At 39.2% G+C, this 17163-nt stretch overlaps 2 non-coding genes across 2 annotated transcripts; both read left to right on the plus strand.

The window, feature by feature from the left end:
* The first annotated feature begins 252 nt into the window (after positions 1–252).
* LOC130959235 (small nucleolar RNA R71) lies at positions 253–360 on the plus strand. The gene has a single exon (XR_009078328.1). It is a non-coding gene; the product is annotated as a small nucleolar RNA R71 (small nucleolar RNA).
* Positions 361–12242: 11882 nt separating this feature from the next.
* LOC130959082 (small nucleolar RNA R71) lies at positions 12243–12350 on the plus strand. The gene has a single exon (XR_009078177.1). It is a non-coding gene; the product is annotated as a small nucleolar RNA R71 (small nucleolar RNA).
* The last annotated feature ends 4813 nt before the right edge of the window (positions 12351–17163 follow it).

Raw genomic sequence — 17163 nt, forward strand, 5'->3', positions numbered from 1 at the left:
CATTTTGTTCTGAGCCAATATGGCATTCAAAATATCAATTTCAAGAACTCCCTTCCTTTGAGGCATCCCATTATTCACGGAATTCCTTTCAGAAGTGTACATGAATTGGTTATTTGCAACCATGTCAATAAGTTCTTGAGCTTCTGTAGGCATTTTCTTTAGGTGAATGGATCCACCTATAGAATGGTCCAGTGACATCTTAGAGAACTCAGATAGACCATAATAGAAGATATCCAGAATGGTCCACTCTGAAAGCATGTCAGAAGGACACCTTTTGGTCATCTGTTTGTATCTTTCCCAAGCTTCATAGAGGAATTCACCATCTTTTTGTTTGAAGGTCTGAACATCCACTCTAAGCTTGCTCAGCTTTTGAGGAGGAAAGAACTTAGCCAAAAAGGCCGCGACCAGCTTGTCCCATGAGTCCAGGCTATCTTTAGGCTGTGAGTCCAACCATGTTCTAGCTCTGTCTCTTACAGCAAAAGGGAAAAGCATGAGCCTGTAGACTTCAGGATCTACTCCATTAGTCTTAACAGTCTCACAGATCTGCAAGAACTCAGTTAAAAACTGGCAGGGATCTTCTGATGGAAGTCCATAGAACTTGCAGTTCTGTTGCAGTAGAGCAACTAGTTGAGGTTTTAGCTTAAAATTGTTTGCTCCAATGGCAGGGATTGAGATGCTTCTTCCATCAAATTTGGAAGTAGGTGTAGTATAGTCACCAAGCATCCTCCTTGCATTATTATTTTCAGCTGCCATCTCCTCTTCCTTTTTGAAAATTTCTGTAAGGTTGTCTCTGGATTGTTGTAATTTAGCTTCTCTTAGTTTCGTCTTCAGAGTCCTTTCAGGTTCAGGATCTGTCTCAACAAGAATATTCTTGTCCTTGCTCCTGCTCATATGAAAAAGAAGGGAACAGAAAATAATAATAGGGATCCTTTTTACCACAGTAGAGAGATTCCTTTATGTTAGTAGAAGAAAAAGGGAATAGAAGAAGGAAAAGGTAAGAATCCAAACACAAGGGTGAAGATAGGTTCAGATTCTTAAGCTGAAGAGAAGTGTTAGTAAATAAATAAATAAATAGAAGAAGATGAGAGGGAGAGAATTCGAAAATTAATTTTGAAAAAGGGTTAGTGATTTTCGAAACTTAAAAGAAGAATTAAAATTAAAATTAAAATTTAAAACAATTAGGTAATTAAAAGAATTTTGAAAAAGAGGGAGGTAATTTTCAAAAATTAGAGAGAGGAAAGTAGTTAGGTGGTTTTGAAAAGGATAAGATATAGTTAATACAAACAAAAAGTCAACTAGTTAGTTGAAGAAGATTTGAAAATCAATTTTGAAAAGATAAGAAGTTAGAAAAAATATTTTGAAATCAAATTTTTGAAAAAGATATGATTTGAAAAAGATATTTTAAAAAGATATGATTGAAAAAGATATTTTGAAAAAGATTTAATTTTTAAAATTAAAATTGATTACTTGACTAACAAGAAACTAAAAGATATGATTCTAGAATTTAAAGATTGAACCTTTCTTAGCAAGAAAGTAACAAACTTCAAATTTTTTAATCAATCACATTAATTATTAGTAAAGTTTTTGAAATTTTGAAATAAAGATAAGAAAAAAATTTTGAAAATAAATTTTAAAAATTTTCGAAAATAATAGAAAAAATGAAAAAGATTTGATTTTTGAAAAAGATTTTGAAAAGATAAGATTTTTAAAATTGAAAATTTGACTTGACTTATAAGAAATAGCTAAGTTTTAAAAATTTTTGACTAAGTCAACTCAAATTTTTGAAATTTTGAGAGAAATAAGAAAAAGATATTTTTTTATGTTTGAATTTTTAATGATGAGAGAGAAAAACATAAAAATGACCCAAAACATGAAAATTTTTGGATCAAAACCAATGATGCATGCAAGAACACTATGAATGTCAAGATAAACACCAAGAACACTTTGAAGATCATGATGAACATCAAGATCATATTTTTGAAAAATTTTCAAGAAAAGAAAAAACATGCAAGACACCAAAATTAGAAATCTTTAATGCTTAGACATTATGAATGCAAAAATGCATATGAAAAATAACAAAAGACACAAAACAAGAAAACATAAAGATCAAACAAGAGGACTTATCAAGAACAACTTGAAGATCATGAAAAACACCATGCATGAAAATTTTCGAAAAATACATAAATTTTTAAAAACATGCAATTGAGACCAAACTTAAAAATTGACACTAAACTCAAACAAGAAACAAAAAAATATTTTTTTGATTTTTATGATTTTATTAATTTTTTTGTATTTTTTTATTTTTTGAAATTTTATAGGAAAAAGAAAATAAGAAATTCAAAAATTTTTAATAGGAATTCCAAGAATCTTTCAATGTTAGCCTAAAGCTCCAATCCAGGGGTTGGACATGGCTTAATAGCCAGCCAGCTTTAGGATATAAATCAGGCATGCAACAGTTGATACTTCATCCAACTCCATATACATTCCTTTTATGTTGACAAGTGGAAGCCTCAATCCAAAAGAATTTGGATCTGGCTTTACAGCCAGCTAGGCTTCAACATGTTACCATGAAACTCTAGAATTCATTCTTAAAAATTTAGAATAATTTTCGAAAACAAAAGCAAAATTTTTGAAAGATTTTTGAAAATTTTTTGAAAAAAACAAAAAGAAAATTACATAATCTGAGCAACAAGATTAACCGTCAGTTGTCCAAACTGGAACAATCCCCGGCAACAGCGCCAAAAACTTGGTGCACAAAATTGTGATCTCTATCAATGGCATTCAACTTGGTATGTGCATCTACTAACTCAGCACTTTCTTCACAACTTCGCACAACTAACCAGCAAGTGCACTGGGTCGTCCAAGTAATAAACCTTACGTGAGTAAGGGTCGATCCCACAGAGATTGTTGGTATGAAGCAAACTATGGTCATCTTGTAGATCTCAGTTAGGCGGATAATAAATGGTTATGGGGTTTTCGAATAATAATAATAAATAAACATAAAATAAAGATAGAAATACTTATGTAAATCACTGGTAAGAATTTCAGATAGGCGTATGGAGATGTTGTGTTCCTTTTGGATCTCTGCAACATACTGCTTTCATACTTTCAATCCATCTTACTCCTTTCCATGGAAAGCTGTGTGTAGGGCATCACCGTTGTCAATGGCTACATCCCATTCTCTCAGTGAAAAAGGTCCAAATGCTCTGTCACGGCACGACTAATCATCTGTCGGTTCTCGATAATGTTTGAATAGAATCCATTGATTCTTTTGCGTTTGTCATCACGCCCAATAATCGCGAGTTTGAAGCTCGTCACAGTCATTCAATCCCAGAATCCTACTCGGAATACCACAGACAAAGTTTAGACTTTTCGGATTCTCATGAATGCCGCCATCAATTCTAGCTTATACCACGAAGATTCTGATTAAGGAATCCAAGAGATATGCGCCCGGTCTAAGGTAGAACGGAAGTGGTTGTCAGTCACGCGTTCATAGGTGAAAATGATGATGAGTGTCACGGATCATCACATTCATCATGTTGAAGTGCAACGAATATCTTAGAATAGGAATAAACTGAATTGAGTAGAAAATAGTAGTGATTGCATTAAAACTCGAGGTACAGCAGAGCTCCACACCCTTAATCTATGGTGTGTAGAAACTCCACCGTTAAAAATACATAAGTGATGAAGGTCCAGGTATGGCCGAATGGCCAGCTCCCAAAATGTGATCACAGGATCAAAAATACAATCCAGGATGTCTAATACAATAATAAAATGTCTTATTTATACTAGACTAGCTACTAGGGTTTACAGAAATATGTAATTAATGCAGAAATCCACTTCGGGGGCCCACTTGGTGTGTGCTTGGGCTGAGCTTGAGCTTTACACATGCAGAGGCTTCTTTTGGAGTTGAACGCCAAGTTGTAACGTGTTTTTGGCGTTCAACTCTGGTTCGTGACGTGTTTCTGGCGTTTGACTCCAGAATGCAGCATGGAACTGGCGTTGAGCGCCAATTTACATCATCTAATCTCGAATAAAGTATGGACTATTATATATTGCTGGAAAGCTCTGGATTTCTACTTTCCAGCGCTATTGGGAGAGCGCCATTTGGAGTTCTATATCTCCAGAAAATCCATTTTGAGTGCAGGGAGGTCAGAATCCAACAGCATCAGCAGTCCTTTGTCAGCCTTCGTATCAGATTTTTGCTCAGGTCCCTCAATTTCAGCCAGAAAATACCTGAAATCACAGAAAAATACACAAACTCATAGTAAAGTCCAGAAATGTGAATTTATCATAAAAACTAATGAAAACATCTCTAAAAGTAGCAATCCTACTAAAAATTACCTAAAAACAATGCCAAAAAGCGTATAAATTATCCCGCTCATCAACCACCCTTGAGAAATCTGATGAGTAATTAAACAAGAAAGAACCTCCATACAAATCAAAAAAAGATATTGGAACATAGGATCCCCTTGCCTCAAATGCCTCTTTGAGTTAAAATTCTGAAGTCTCTCACCAATCCATAAGATAGCTAAGGAAGATGACGTCACACAGAACATAATAAAATTAATGGTGGTTCTCGAAGAACCAAATCTGACCAACGAAACTTTAAGGAAAGAAACTTAGTATTCCTACTCAAGCACCTGCATCTTAGTAGCCCAGGTTCCATCATCTAACAACAACCCATGAATCGTTTTTTCTTTCGTCTAATGATGAGCGGATAATTTGTACGCTTTTTGGCATTGTTTTTAGTATGTTTTTAGTATGATCTAGTTAGTTTTTAGTATATTTTTATTAGTTTTTAGTTAAAATTCACTTTTCTGGACTTTACTATGAGTTTGTGTGTTTTTCTGTGATTTCAGGTATTTTTCTGGCTGAAATTGAGGGACCTGAGCAAAAATCTGATCCAGAGACTGAAAAGGACTGCAGATGCTGTTGGATTCTGACCTCCTTGCACTCGAAGTGGATTTTCTGGAGCTACAGAAGCCCAATTGGCGCGCTCTCAACGGCGTTGGAAAGTAGACATCCTGGGCTTTCCAGCAATATATGATAGTCCATACTTTGCCCAAGATTTGATGGCCCAAACCGGCATTCAAAGTCACCTTCAGATTTCCCAGCGTTAAACGCCGGAACTGGCACCTAAATGGGAGTTAAACGCCCAAACTGGCATAAAAGCTGGCGTTTAACTCCAAGAAGAGTCTCTACACGAAAATGCTTCATTGCTCAGCCCAAGCACATACCAAGTGGGCCCGGAAGTGGATTTTTATGACATTTACTCATCTCTGTACACCCTAGGCTACTAGTTTTCTATATATAGGACCTTTTACTATTGTATTGACATCTTTTGATCACTTTAGATCTCTAGATCATCTTTGGACATCTAGTTCTTAGATCATTTGGGGGCTGGCCTCACGGCCATGCCTAGACCTTGTTCTTATGTATTTTCAACGGTGGAGTTTCTACACACCATAGATTAAGGTGTGGAGCTCTGCTGTACCTCGAGTATTAATGCAATTACTATTGTTCTTCTATTCAATTCCGCTTGTTCTTTATCCAAGATATCACTTGTTCTTCAACTTGATGAATGTGATGATCCGTGACACTCATCATCATTCTCACTCATGAACAAAGTGACTGACAACCACTCTTGTTCTACAAGCATATGAGGCTCTAGTGAATATCTCTTGGATTCCTGATACACGATGCATGGTTGATCGCCTGACAACCGAGTGCTCGCCTGACAAACGAGCCAGCCATTCCGTGAGATCAGAGTCTTCGTGGTATAGGCAAGAACTGATGGCGGCATTCAAAAGAATCCGGAAGGTCTAACCTTGTCTGTGGTATTTTGAGTAGGATTCAATGATTGAATGACTGTGACGTGCTTCAAAGTCCTAGCAGGCGGGGCGTTAGTGACAGACGCAAAAGAATCAATGGATTCTATTCCGGCCTGACCGAGAACCGACAGATGGATAGCCGTGCCGTGACAGGGTGCGTTGAACATTTCCACTGAGAGGATGGGAGGTAGCTGGTGTCGCGAAATTGTGAACAATACTTTTTCACAACTCAAATAATCCCCGGTAATGGCTCCAAGAACTTGGTGGCTCAATACCATGGCATTACACAACTTCGCACAACTAACCAGCAAGTGCACTGGGTCGTCCAAGTAATAAACCTTACGTGAGTAAGGGTCGATCCCACGGAGATTGTTAGTATTGAAGCAAGCTATGGTCATCTTGTAAATCTTAGTCAGGCAAACTCAGATGTATATGGTGATGAACGAAAATAACATAAAAGATAAGGATAGAGATACTTATGTATATCATTGGTGTAAGAGCTTCAGACAAGTGTATGAAGATGCCTTCCCTTCCGTCTCTCTGCTTTCCTAATGCCTTCTTCCAATCCTTCTTACTCCTTTCCATGGCAAGCTCGTGTAAGGTTTCACTGTTGTCAGCAGCTACCTCCCATCCGCGCAGTGAAAGCTAATGCACACACTCTGTCACAGTGCTGCCAATCACCGGTTTGGTTCCCTCCCCTACCGGAATAGAATAACTCTTTTGCGTCTGTCACTAACGCCCAGTAGGTTACAGGTTTGAAGCACGTCACAGTCATTCAATCATTGAATCCTACTCAGAATACCACAGACAAGGTTTAGACCTTCCGGATTCTCTTGAATGCCGCCATCAGGTCCTGCCTATACCACGAAGATTCCGAAGAATCCAAGAGATATTCACTAAGCCTCAGATGCTTGTAGAACAAGAATGGTTGTCAGTCACCTTGTTCATAGGTGAGAATGATGATGAGTGTCAATCATCACCTTCATCAAGTTGAAGAACAAGTGATATCTTGGTAAAAGAACAAGCGGAATTGAATGGAAGAACAATAGTAATTGCATTAATACTCGAGGTACAGCAGAGCTCCACACCTTAATCTATGGTGTGTAGAAACTCCACCGTTGAAAATACATAAGCATAAGGTCTAGGCATGGCCGAATGGCCAGCCTCCCAATGATCTAAGATAGCATAAAACTCAAAGATAGCTACCAAGATGTGTGTCTCTTTTACAATAGTAAAAGGTCCTACTTATAGAAAACTAGTACATAGATGAGTAAATGACATAAAAATCCACTTCCGGGCCCACTTGGTGTGTGCTTGGGCTGAGCAATGAAGAAATTTCGTGTAGAGACTCTCCTTGGAGTTAAACGCCAGCTTTAGTGCCAGTTTGGGCGTTTAACTCCCAATTAGGTGCCAGTTCCAGCGTTTAACGCTGGGATTTCTTGAGGTGACTTTGAACGCCGGTTTGGGCCATCAAATCTTGGGCAAAGTATGGACTATCATATATTGCTGGAAAGCCCAGGATGTCTACTTTCCAACGCCGTTGAGAGCGCGCCAATTGGGCTTCTGTAGCTTCAGAAAATCCGCTTCGAGTGCAGGGAGGTCAAATCCAACAGCATCTGCAGTCCTTTTGAGTCTCTGGATCATTTTTGCTCAGGTCCCTCAATTTCAGCCAGAAAATACCTGAAATCACAGAAAAACACAAACTCATAGTAAAGTCCAGAAAAGTGAATTTTAACTAAAAACTAATAAAAATATACTAAAACTAACTAGATCATATCAAAAACATACTAAAAACAATGCCAAAAAGCATACAAATTATCCGCTCATCACAACACCAAACTTAAATTGTTGCTTGTCCCCAAGCAACTGAAAATCACATAAGATAAAAGGAAGAGAATATTTAATGAATTCCAAAAACATCTGTGAAGATCAGTATTAATTAGATGAGCGGGGCTTTTAACTTTTTGCCTCTGAACAGTTTTGGCATCTCAATCTATCCTTTGAAATTCAGAATGGTTGGCTTCTTTAGGAACTTAGAATCCAGATAGTGTTAATGATTCTCCTAGTAAAGTATGATGATTCTTGAACATAGCTATTTATTGAGTCTTGGCTGTGGCCCAAAGCACTCTGTCTTTCCAGTATTACCACCGGATACATACATGCCACAGACACATAATTGGGTGAACCTTTTCAGATTGTGACTTAGCTTTGCTAAAGTCCCCAATTAGAGGTGTCCAGGGTTCTTAAGCACACTCTTATTTGCCTTGGATCACAACTCTTATTATTATTTTTTTTTTCGTTTTCTTTTTTTCTCTCTTTTTTTTTCAGTTTTTTTTTTTTTTTTTTTTTTTTGAATAGCAATGCTTTTTCTTGCTTCAAGAATCATTTTATTGATTTTTCAGATCCTCAATAACATGTCTCCTTTTTCATCATTCTTTCAAGAGCCAACATTCATGAACCACAAATTCAAGATACATATGCACTGTTTAAGCATACATTCAGAGAACAAAAATATTGCCACCACATCAAAATAATTAAACTATTATAAAATTCAAAATTCATGCAATTCTTCCTTTTTCAATTAAGCACATTTTTATTCAAGAAAGGTGATGGATTCATAGGACATTCATAACTTTAAGGCATAGATACTAAGACACTAATGATCACAAGACACAAGCATGGATAACATAAAGCATAAAAATCGAAAAACAAAGGAATAAAGAACAAGGAAATCAAGGAACGGGTCCACCTTAGTGATGGCGGCTCTTCCTTGCTTTTGAAGGTCCTATGGAGTGCTTGAGCTCCTCAATATCTCTTCCTTGCCTTTGTTGCTCCTCTCTCATGATTCTTTGTTCTTCTCTAATTTCATGGAGGAGAATGGAGTGTTCTTGGTGCTCCACCCTTAGTTGTCCCATATTGGAACTCAACTCTCCTAGGGAGGTGTTTAGTTGCCCCAATAGTCTTGTGGAGGAAAATTCATCCCTTGAGGAATCTCAGGAATCTCATGATGAGTGGATCTCTTGTGTACTCCATCCTTTTCTTAGTGATGGGCTTGTCCTCATCAATGGTGATGTCTCCCTCTATGTCAACTCCCACTGAATAACAGAGGTGACAAATGAGGTGAGGAAAGGCTAACCTTGCCAAGGTAGATGTCTGTCCGCCACCCTATAGAGTTCTTGGGCTATAACCTCATGAACCTCTATTTCTTCTCCAATCATGATGCTATGGATCATGATAGCCCGGTCTATGGTAACTTCGGACCGGTTGCTAGTGGGGATGATTGAGCGTTGTATGAACTCTAACCATCCTCTAGCCACGGGTTTGAGGTCATGCCTTCTCAATTGGACCGGCTTTCCTCTTGAATCTTGCTTCCATTGTGCGCCCTCTTCACATATGACTGTGAGGACTTGGTCCAACCTTTGATCAAAGTTGACCCTTCTAGTGTAAGGATGCTCATCTCCTTGCATCATAGGCAAGTTGAACGCCACCCTCACACTTTCCGGACTAAAATCCAAGTATTTCCCCCGAACCATAGTAAGATAATTCTTTGGATCCGGGTTCACACTTTGGTCATGGTTCTTGGTGATCCATGCATTGGCATAGAACTCTTGAACCATCAAGATTCCGACTTGTTGAATGGGGTTGGTAGTACTTCCCAACCTCTTCTTCGGATCTCATGGCGGATCTCCGGATATTCACCCTTTTTGAGTGAAAAGGGACTTCGGGGATCACCTTCTTCAAGGCCACAACTTCATAGAAGTGGTCTTGATGCACCCTTGAGAGGAATCTATCCATCTCCCATGACTCGGAGGTGGAAGCCTTTGCCTTCCCTTTCCTCTTTCTAGAGGTTTCTCCGGCCTTGGATGCCATAAATGGTTATGAAAAAGCAACGCTTTTACCACACCAAACTTAAAATGTTTGCTCGTCCTCGAGCAAAAGAAGAAAGAAGAGAGTGGAAGAAGAAGAAATGAGGAAGAGGAGATGGTGGTGTATTCGGCCAAGAAGGGTAAGAAAGGGTGTTTAGGTTGTGGAAAATGAAGGGGTAAAGGGTTTATATAGGAAAGAGGGGGATGAGGGTTCGGCCATTGAGGGTGGGTTTGGGAGGGAAAGTGGTTTGAATTTGAAGGGTGAGGTTGGTGGGGATTTTATGAAGGATGGATGTGAGTGGTGAAGAGAAAGATGGGATTTGATAGGTGAGGGGTTTTTGGGGAAGAGGTGTTGAGGTGATTGGTGAATGGGGGAAGAAGAGAGAGAGAGTGATGGTACGGTCCTGTGGGGTCCACAGATCCTGTAGTGTCAAGGAAAAGGCATCCTTGCACCAAATGGCAACAAAATCCACGTTTTGAGCCTTTTCTGGCGTTAAACGCCGGGCTGGTGCCCATTCCTGGCGTTTAACGCCAGGTTTTTACCCTTTACTGGCGTTTAACGCCAGTCTGGTGCCCCTTTCTGGCGTTAAACGCCCAGAATGGTGCCAAACTGGGCGTTAAACGCCCAACAGCTAGCATTACTGGCGTTTGAACGCCAGCTTCTTCTTCTCCAGGGTGTGCTGTTTTTCTTCCTGTTTTTCATTTTGTTTTTGCTTTTTTTTTCATTGTTTTTGTGACTTCTTATGATCATCAACCTACAAAAAAGATAAAATAACAAAAGAAAATAATTAATTATAAAACATTGGGTTGCCTCCCAACAAGCGCTTCTTTACTGTCATTAGCTTGACAGAGGACTCTCATGGAGCCTCAGAGTTGTTCAGAACCGTGTTGGGACCTCCCAACACCAAACTTAGAGTTTGAATGTGGGGGTTCAACACCAAACTTAGAGTTTGGTTGTGGCCTCCCAACACCAAACTTAGAGTTTGACTGTGGGGGCTCTGCTTGGCTCTGTTTTGAGAGAAGCTCTTCATGCTTCTTCTCCATGATGACAGAGGGATATCCTTGGGCCTTAAACACCAAGGATTCTTCATTCACTGAATGATCAACTCTCCTCTATCAACATCAATCACAGCCTTTGCTGTGGCTAGAAAGGGTCTGCCAAGGATGATGGATTCATCCATGCACTTCCCAGTCTCTAGGACTATGAAATCAGTAGGAATGTAATGGTCTTCAACCTTAACCAGAACATCCTCTATAAGTCCATAGGCTTGTTTTCTTGAATTGTCTGCCATCTCTAGTGAGATTTTTGCAGCTTGCACCTCAAAGATCCCTAATTCTCCATTACAGAGAGGGGCATGAGGTTTACACTTGACCCCAAGTCACACAAGGCCTTCTTGAAGGTCATGGTGCCTATGGTACAAGGTATAGAAAACTTCCCAGGATCTTGCCTCTTTTGAGGCAGTTTCTGCTAGACAGTCATTCAGTTCTTTGGTGAGCAAGGGGTTCATCCTCCCAAGTCTCATTTCCAAATAACTTGTCATTCAGTTTCATGATTGCTCCAAGGTATTTAGCAACTTGCTCTTCAGTGACATACTCAATCCTCTTCAGAGGAAGAATACTCATCAGAGCTCATGAATGGCAGAAGTAAGTCCAATGGAATCTCTATGGTCTCATTTTGAGCCTCAGATTCCCATGTTCCATTGAGGAACTCAGAGGAGATTGGTACCGCCCACTGAGGTCTTCCTCAGTGGCGTCCTCCTCCTTTCTTTCCTCTCCATATTCGGCCATGTCTATGGCTTTGCACTCTCCTTTTGGATTTTCTTCTGTTATTACTTGGGAGAGTGCTAGGAGGGAGTTCAGTAACTTTCTTGCTCAGCTGACCCACTTGTCCTTCCAAATTTCTGATGGAGAACCTTGTTTCATTCATGAAACTTTGAGTGGTCTTTATTAGATCAGACCATTGTTGCTAAGTCAGAAGTATTCTGCTTAGAACTCTCTGTCTGTTGCTGAGAAGATGATGGAAAAGGTTTACCATTGTTAAACCTGTTTCTTCCACCATTATTATTGAAACCTTGTTGAGGTCTCTCTTGATTCTTCCATGAGAGATTTGGGTGATTTCTCCATGAAGAATTATAGGTGTTTCCATAGGGTTCTCCTAGGTAATTCACCTCTTCCATGGAAGGGTTCTCAGGATCATAAGCTCTTCCTCAGATGAAGCATCCTTAGTACTGTTTGGTGCATTTTGCATTCCAGACAGACTCTGAGAAATCAAATTGACTTGTTGAGTCAATATCTTGTTCTGAGCCAATATGGCATTCAGAGTGTCAATCTCAAGAACTCCTTTCTTCTTACTAGTCCCATTGTTCACAGGATTCCTTTCAGAAGTGTACATGAATTGGTTATTTGAAACCAATTTCAATCAATTCTTGAGCTTCTGCAGGTGTCTTCTTCAGATGAGAGATCCTCCAGCAGAGCTATCCAAGGACATCTTAGATAGTTCAGAGAGACCATCATAGAAAATACCTATGATGCTCCATTCAGAAAGCATGTCTGAGGGACATCTTCTGATTAATTGTTTGTATCTTTCCCAAGCTTCATAGAGGGATTCTCCATCCTTCTGTCTGAAGGTTTGGACTTCCACTCTAAGCTTACTCCATCTTTGTGGTGGAAAGAACTTTGCCAAGAAGGCATTGACTAGCTTTTCCCAAGAGTCCAGGCTTTCTTTAGGTTGAGAATCCAACCATATTCTAGCTCTGTCTCTTACAGCAAAAGGGAATAGCATCAGTCTGTAGACCTCAGGGTTAACCCCATTAGTCTTGACTGTGTCACAGATTTGCAAGAACTCAGCTAAAAACTGATGAGGATCTTCCATTGGAAGTCCATGAAACTTGCAATTCTGTTGCATTAGAGAAACTAATTGAGGCTTAAGCTCAAAGTTGTTGCTCCAATGGCAGGGATAGAGATGCTTCTCCCATAGAATCAGGAGTAGTGCAGTAAAGTCACCAAGCACCTTCCTTGCATTGTTGGCATTGTTGTTGTTTTCGGCGGCCATTTGTTCTTCTTCCTTGAAGAATTCGGTCAGGTGCTCTAAAGAGAGTTGTGTTTTGGCTTCTCTTAGCTTTCGCTTCAAGGTTCTCTCAGGTTCAGGGTCAGCTTCAACAAGAACGCCTTTGTCTCTGCTCCTGCTCATATGAAAGAGAAAAGAAACAGAAAGTGTGGAATCCTCTATGTCACAGTATAGAGATTCCTTGAGATGTCAGAGGAAAAGAGAAATAGAAAGAAGAAGGAGAAGGAGAATTCGAACTTTACTTAGATAAGGTTCGAATTGTGCATTAAGAAGGAGTGGTACTCCATAAATAGAAGGATGTGGGAAGGAGGGAAGTAATTTTCGAAAATTAGTTAAAATATTTTGAAAACATTTTTGAAAAACATTAATTGATTTTCGAAAATCAAAGTGGAAAAGAAATCAAGTGATTTTTGAAAAAGATTTTGAAATTAGAAATTAAAAAGATTTGATTGAAAACTAATTTGAAAAAGATGTGGTTAAAAAGATTTAATTGAAAAGTTATGGTTTTAAAAAGATGTGATTGAGAAGATATGATTTGAAAACAATTTTAAAAGATATGATTTGAAAACACTTTGAAAAGATATGATTTTAAAAATTAATGACTTGCCTAACAAGAAAGATATGATTCAACATAAACCTTCCTCAACAGAAAAGGCAACAATTTTTGAGATGTTCAATCAAATCATTAATTGTTAGTAAGTATCTTTTAAAAAGGAAAGAAATTGATTTTGAAAACATTTGATTGAAAAGATTTGATTTGAAAAAGATTTGATTTTGAAAAACTAAAAAAATTGATTTGAAAACAAAATCTTCCTCCTAGCACCATCCTGGCGTTAAACGCCCAGAATGGTATACATTCTGGCGTTTAACGCCCAAAATGCTACCTCTTTGGGCGTTAAACGCCCAACCAGGTGCCCTGGCTGGCGTTTAAATGCCAGTCTGCCTTCTTTACTGGGCATTTTTGAATGCTCAGCTTTTTCTGTGTAATTCCTCTGCAGTATGTTCTGAATCTTCAATTCTTTGTATCATTGACTTGAAAAGACACAAATTAAAAAATATTTTTTGGATTTTTAATAATCAAAATGCAAAATGAATCAAATAACAATGCATGCAAGACACCAAACTTAGCAGTTTGTATACTACTGACACTAACAATATGAGAATGCATATGAGACACACAAAATACTTCAAGTCAATAGAATTCAAAGATCAAAACAAAGAAATATATGCATGGATTCGAAAATTATAACAAAAACATGCATTTGACACCAAACTTAGGATGAGACACTAAACTTATGCAAGAAACATCAAATATTTTTGGTCTTTTTGGTTTTGTAAATTTTTTGTGTTTTTCGAAAATTAAGTAGGAAAAGGTATCAAAATTCTTAATGAATTCCAGGAATCAGTGCAATGCTAGTCTAAGACTCCGGTCCAGGAATTAGACATGGCTTCACAGCCAGCCAAGCTTTCAAAGAAAGCTTCGGTCCAAAACACTAGACATGACCAAAGGTCAGCCAAATCTTAGCAGATCACTGCTCCAAGAGCAAAATTGATGAGAATCAACAAGCTCTTGTGGTGATAAGTTGAAACCTCGGTCCAATCAGATTAGACATGGCTTCTCAGCCAGCCAGATTTCAACAAATCATCATGAAACTCTAGAATTCATCTTCAAGAATTTCGAAAAAAAAATTAATACCTAATCTAAGCAACAAGATGAACCGTCAGTTGTCCAGCCTAAACAATCCCGGGCAATAACACCAAGAACTTGATGTTGTTGCCGGATCTTGGCACTGATGTTACCAAAAGCTTGCTCAAAACTTGAACAATCCCCGGCAACGGCGCCAAAAACTTGGTGCGCGAAATTGTGAACAATACTTTTTCACAACTCAAATAATCCCCGGTAATGGCTCCAAGAACTTGGTGGCTCAATACCATGGCATTACACAACTTCGCACAACTAACCAGCAAGTGCACTGGGTCGTCCAAGTAATAAACCTTACGTGAGTAAGGGTCGATCCCACGGAGATTGTTAGTATTGAAGCAAGCTATGGTCATCTTGTAAATCTTAGTCAGGCAAACTCAGATGTATATGGTGATGAACGAAAATAACATAAAAGATAAGGATAGAGATACTTATGTAATTTCATTGGTGTAAGAGCTTCAGACAAGTGCATGAAGATGCCTTCCCTTCCGTCTCTCTGCTTTCCTAATGCCTTCATCCAGCCCTTCTTACTCCTTTCCATGGCAAGCTCGTGTAAGGTTTCACTGTTGTCAGCAGCTACCTCCCATCCGCGCAGTGAAAGCTAATGCACACACTCTGTCACAGTGCTGCCAATCACCGGTTTGGTTCCCTCCTCTACCGGAATAGAATAACTCTTTTGCGTCTGTCACTAACGCCCAATAGGTTACAGGTTTGAAGCACGTCACAGTCATTCAATCATTGAATCCTACTCAGAATACCACAGACAAGGTTTAGACCTTCCGGATTCTCTTGAATGCCGCCATCAGGTCCTGCCTATACCACGAAGATTCCGAAGAATCCAAGAGATATTCACTAAGCCTCAGATGCTTGTAGAACAAGAATGGTTGTCAGTCACCTTGTTCATGGGTGAGAATGGTGATGGGCGTCAATCATCACCTTCATCATGTTGAAGAACAAGTGATATCTTGGATAAAGAACAAGCGGAATTGAATGGAAGAACAATAGTAATTGCATTAATACTCGAGGTACAGTAGAGCTCCACACCTTAATCTATGGTGTGTAGAAACTCCACCGTTGAAAATACATAAGCATAAGGTCTAGGCATGGCCGAATGGCCAGCCTCCCAATGATCTAAGATAGCATAAAACTCAAAGATAGCTACCAAGATGTGTGTCCTTTTTACAATAGTAAAAGGTCCTACTTATAGAAAACTAGTACATAGATGAGTAAATGACATAAAAATCCACTTCCGGGCCCACTTGGTGTGTGCTTGGGCTGAGTAATGAAGTAATTTTCGTGTAGAGACTCTTCTTGGCGTTTAACTCCAGCTTTTATGCCAGTTTGGGCGTTTAACTCCCAATTAGGTGCCAGTTCCGGCGTTTAACGCTGGGAATTCTGAGGGTGACTTTGAACGCCGGTTTGGGCCATCAAATCTTGGGCAAAGTATAGACTATCATATATTGCTGGAAAGCCCAGGATGTCTACTTTCCAACGCCGTTGAGAGCGCGCCAATTGGGCTTCTGTAGCTCCAGAAAATCCACTTCGAGTGCAGGGAGGTCAGAATCCAACAGCATCTGCAGTCCTTTTTGGTCTCTGGATCAGATTTTTGCTCAGGTCCCTCAATTTCAGCCAGAAAATACCTGAAATCACAGAAAAACACACAAACTCATTGTAAAGTCCAAAAACGTGAATTTTAACTAAAAACTAATAAAAATATACTAAGAACTCAACTAAAACTACCAAAAACGTACTAAAAACAATGCCAAAAAGCGTACATATTATCCGCTCATCAAGTGGCTACAATCCCGTCCTGTCAGTGAAAATGTTCAACGCACCCTATCACGGCACGGCTAATCATCTGTCGGTTCTCAATCAGGTTGGAATAGAATTCATTGATTCTTTTGCGTCTGTCACTAACGCCCAGCCTTCAGGAGTTTGAAGCTCGTCACAGTCATTCAATCATTGAATCCTACTCAGAATACCACAGACAAGGTTTAGACCTTCCAGATCCTCTTGAATGCCGCCATCAATTCTAGCTTATACCACGAAAATTCTGATTAAGGGATCCAAGAGATATCCACTCAATCTAAGGTAGAACGGAGGTGGTTGTCAGGCACACGTTCATAGGTGAGAATGATGATGAGTGTCACGGATCATCACATTCATCAAGTTGAGGAACAAGTGATATCTTAGAACAAGAACAAGCTAAATTGAATAGAAGAACACTAGTAATTGCATTGATACTCGAGGTACAGCAGAGCTCCACACCTTAATCTATGGTGTGTAGAAACTCCACCATTGAAAATACATAAGAACAAAGTCTAGGCATGGCCGTGAGGCCAGCCCCCAAAACGTGATCAAAGGATTCAAAGATCTAAAGATGATCAAAGATCCAAAGATCCAAAGATCCAAAAATGAAAATACAATAGTAAAAGGTCCTATTTGTAGAGAACTAGTAGCCTAGGGTTTACAGAGATGAGTAAATGACATAAAAATCCACTTCCAGGCCCACTTGGTGTGTGATTGGGCTGAGCATTGAAGCTTTCATGTGTAGAGACTTTTCTTGGAGTTAAACGCCAGCTTTTGTGCCAGTTTGGGCGTTTAACTCCCATTCTTGTGCCAGTTCCGGCGTTTAACGCCGGGCAGTTTTGAGCTGATTTGGAACGCCAGTTTGGGCCATCAAATCTCGGGCAA

This window comes from Arachis stenosperma, chromosome 10, assembly GCF_014773155.1.
Source record: "Arachis stenosperma cultivar V10309 chromosome 10, arast.V10309.gnm1.PFL2, whole genome shotgun sequence".
NCBI classification, from domain to species: domain Eukaryota; kingdom Viridiplantae; phylum Streptophyta; class Magnoliopsida; order Fabales; family Fabaceae; genus Arachis; species Arachis stenosperma.